Here is a 4,422-nt window from a genome sequence, read left to right as displayed (position 1 = left end):
TTTAAAGCAGTTCTTTGTGATGTTGTAAAACGTTTGTAAAGAACATTTAGTTGAGAGTAACCTCAGTTAATTTTTTTGTGCTTCCAGTGTCTGTTTTCTTGAAGAGTGGAAAATATACGGCAAACTATTGCTGTGTCGCTTTCTTCTCTCTCAGAGGCTAAAATCATAAATAAAAATTGTATAGAAACCGACTTATATAGAAACCCCAGCGGATGATTCTTCCCCTGGGAATTCTCCCAGGGAAAATTCTGTCCTGGGAAATTTTTTCCTCATCTAAAGGACCGTTGAAACATTGAGCCGCCCAAGGGAGCGTTAGACAAAGAAAAAGAATGTGTAAATTATATATTCTGTCGGAATTTAATTTTTAAGGGGTGTGGGGGTTCTGTGCTTGGGAGAATTTCCGAGTGGAAATCCCCCTTTAATCTTTGATTTGGATGTTCTTAAAGGACTTGACCATGAGTGTATGTAGGGGGAAGGCTTTGGGACTATGTCCCCTTTAATTAAATATTTTGACGATTTTTCTTACTATTTTGTAGACTTTCTACGACTAGCGGGCTTGTTGTGTTTTTTTTTTGTCAGAACTTTATTCCCCAGTGATTTTTCCCCTCCTCATAAACAAAATCCTGCACTCTTGACTGGTTCAGCAATCTTCTCGCTTAGATACGATATTCGGCTAAGTGAAGCCAATTTTTAGAGGGTGCAGGGGAGTTTATTCCCACCCTGTATGTTTTGAAAACTATCTCTTTGGTTATTTTCATTGAAACAATTGGAAAAACCAACAAAATTGCCCCCCAAATACATTTTGGGAAGTAATCCAGCCCCCTCATGCATTTCTGTGAATTGACGACATCGGTTCAAATTTCCTCGAAAATCGCTGAAAAAAGCTGGCCTGAGAGTTGAAGCGTGTTTATTGCAAAGATTAAGTTTTGACCAATAGCTGTTTTAAATTACTAGGTGATTTGTAAGACGACGGTATTGCTATAGGTTTGGACGAGAAGAGATTAAAAAGGTATTCTATAGCGTTCAAGACGTATTGACCTAACTTGACATAGGTCATTACTCTGCGAATAATCATTCGTTGTCTGCTGCCTCAAGTTAAGATTTAGCGTTTGGCCTTGAATTTGGAGTCTGATGAAGGAAAAAATTGAGTTCAATGTAAAACAACCTATTTGGAGACAAGGCAGAAAATTCATTTATGAAGTGTTTTTCTCGAGACTATAATTTCGAGATAGGACATTTGGCCTAGACACGTCATATATAAAAAAAGAAAAGGTTAAAAATCAGTTACGAGAAAATAACTTTTTTTTAGTTACTAAAAAGTAACTGTTTTTAGTTACTAAATATAGTTAAAGAGCATCTTTAGTGAATTAAGTGCGCATCATTATTATCATTGGTTTTAATATCAGTTTGAAACATATTAAAAAATTATTAGATTAAATTATAATGAAAGAGTAATGAATACAATTAAAACTCGTGAAGATTGTTCCCCTACAAACCTAGTTAAAGAGCATCTTTTGTGAATTGAGTGCGCATCATTATTATCATTGGTTTTAATATCAGTTTGAAACATATTAAAAAATTATTAGATTAAATTATAATGAAAGAGTAATGAATACAATTAAAACTCGTGAAGATTGTTCCCCTACACACCTAATAAGCCCATAGTTACTTTACAACCGTTCCCGATGGATGTCAATTTCAAGTAACCTCTGTTACTAAAATTAAAGTTAAGTTACTACAGTTTGCAACCTGTATATCCTTGGTCTTGCTTAATCTCTCTCCATTTTCTTCGTCTTAACGTGTTAGTCTCTTACAGCTTACTGCAGTAGTTCCTTGGATTCAAGTCACTGAACTATCCTAATGTTTATTTCGAGTTCAATACTCCTTGCTGGGGTGTGGTTAACCAGGCATAACTAAGGTTGGTAATGTGTGACGTTTGATGCAGTTTCAAAAAGTAGTTTTAAGTAGTGTTGGGCGATAATTTGATCAAACGATATATCGAAATATCGATATTTTTACTTTCGATATTCGATAATCGATATATCGATTTCGATATTTCTGACCAGTTTTTGTTCAGATCAACTCTTGGCTTTACCAAAGTTAAATAAAAAAAATGGTACTTATTTATTAGCCAGTAGGCTACACACTCGAGATTCTGAATCTATAAAATCATACAACAACCGGTTTATTGCTGTTTGTATACGGAGACAATTAGCTTCGATTCAGTGGAAAACTACATTGTAGCTATGTTTTAATAAATATTTAGTTGGTATTTTGGTTTATTTAGGTTAGGTTACTTATTGCATGCAAACCCGCTATACTTAACCCCCACCCCACCATCCCCCTAGTGTGCAAATATACAGCCCAAATTATATATATCCTATCTATTTCCCAAGCATAGCGGTTGTTTCTACCCCGTACCTGTAGATCCAAATTCTCGAGTGTGTACTGGCTGATAGAAAAGTACCAACAATTTTTTTAAACTTTGAATAATAGAAAATCAAGCAATAAAAACAAACTTCGATTACAAGAGTGAATATCATAGAAATCTAGACTTGAAATTACTCGGGCTCAGGGTAAAGAAAGATGACCTACTGACTACTTTTGGCTATTCAAACTCAGCAACATGTCAATGTTTTTTCCCTGAGCATTTGTTCTACCTTTCAGTGATTAAATAAAAAAAGAAAACAGGCTTTTTCAACTAAAAGTAAGGTTCAAAACTTAAGACGAACATAAATTAGTCCGTATATGAGAGGGATGCCCTTCATATACGTTTTTTCTGGTATTTTAAAAACAAACTTCTTATTCTTATTAGATAGTCCTTGTGTTTCAGGAGTTTTTTTTTAAGAGTTGGAACTTTTCAAAGGAGGGGGTAACTCCCCTCGCATACGGTAGGATTTTTTTTTGTTTCAAGTTTCAATATGTCTCCCTAGTTTCCGTTGAAATTTTTTATTTATTTAATTTTTGGTTGTTTTCATTTAATACCAGGAAATGATCACTACAAATCTGTCCCTGCTGAAAATTCCACCCAGATATTTTCTTGTGGACAATTTCGCCTAGAAATTTATCTTACGCCAGCTTTCATTTGAAAAAAAGACTTGTATTTCATTTAATTTTTGATCTTTTTCAAAACATGCCGTAAAACTCCTTCAATAGAAAATTTTTCAATGAATCCCCATCCTCCGAATGCAAAGTTTCTTCCACGGAAAATCCTCTGATGAAGAATTTCTCCCGCGAAAAATTCCGACATGGAGAATATCTTCTGCGAAAAATTCCGCCACGAAGAATCACTCCCACTGAAAACTTTCCCATGGAAAATTTCCCCCGTGGGACCTCCCTCTCTCCCACAAAAAAAATCTCCCAGGCAATTTTAACCTCTCTGCAAATTTACCCCAGATAATATCCCCGGAACATCTCTAGATGTTAAATTGAATCGGCAAAGAGAAAGTAAAATAAATTTGATATGAGTTCTGGCAAATTCTCCCTTATAATTTTTCTCCTTATAAATTCATCTTCGGAAACTTCCCTGCCCATGCAAAATTCTCCCCGTGGAAAATCCCCTTGCGAAAAATTTCCCTCCCTAAAAACGTCTATTTACTTCCAAATAACAGAAACTATATGTAAACAACAGACAAAATTCATAACGAATAGCCCTTCCCCCGGGTACCATGGGGGGATCATGACAATTTCCTCGGAACATCTCTACATCAAAAATTGAATCGGCAGAGAAACATTATGACGAATTTCGTATAAGAGTTATGACAGATTCTCCGGTGTAAAATTCCCCCTTGTTAGTTCAGCCCCGGAAACTTCCCTGCCCATGGGAAATTCTACGCGTGGAAAATCCCCCCACAGAAAATTCGCCCTCCCCTAAAAAGGCCTGTTTACTTACAAATAAAAAAATACTATACGTAAACAATAGGCAAATTCATAACTTAAAGCCCTTTCCTCAGGTTGCGGGGAGTCATGTTATCTCCGGAGGAACATTTTTTCGATCTTTCAACTATGGTGAACAAAATGAATATCTCAAAATTGGGATCGGGTGTTTTCAGGGAAAAAAGGGCGAGGGAGGGGGGCTATTGACTCTCCAGTATCTCGGGTCACTTTAAAAGGGAACTAGAACTGTTATTTTCTTTCGAACGAGCACTTTCCCAACATTCTTGGGCTTTTGAATTGATGCGATCACGCTGGCGAAACAAAGAGGAAAAACTAAACATGCATCCGTGATTTTTATCCTGACAAAAAATACAAAATTCTACATTTATGCTGACGGGAGGTTAAAATCTTTACAGTAGGGTTCCATGATATGCCGAATCTGATGGTACGCTTTTCTTTAAGATTCTTTGCCTTTTTGGGGGTTTCTCTCCTTTCCCAAAAATCACACAAATTTTCTCAGGCTCGTATCTTTTGATGGGAACTTTA

The 4,422-nt window shown here is 36.0% G+C and overlaps 1 protein-coding gene across 1 annotated transcript in view; it reads left to right on the top strand.

Moving 5' to 3' along the window:
• LOC148939622 (uncharacterized) overlaps nt 1–4,422 on the top strand; it is an 81,270-nt gene that overhangs the window by 58,555 nt on the left and 18,293 nt on the right. The window lies entirely within an intron of this gene.

Source organism: Artemia sp. Qi Xiang Cuo, chromosome 21, assembly GCF_049724085.1.
Source record: "Artemia sp. Qi Xiang Cuo chromosome 21, ASM4972408v1, whole genome shotgun sequence".
Lineage (NCBI taxonomy): Eukaryota > Metazoa > Arthropoda > Branchiopoda > Anostraca > Artemiidae > Artemia > Artemia sp. Qi Xiang Cuo.
This window is presented reverse-complemented; position numbering and strand designations above follow the sequence as displayed.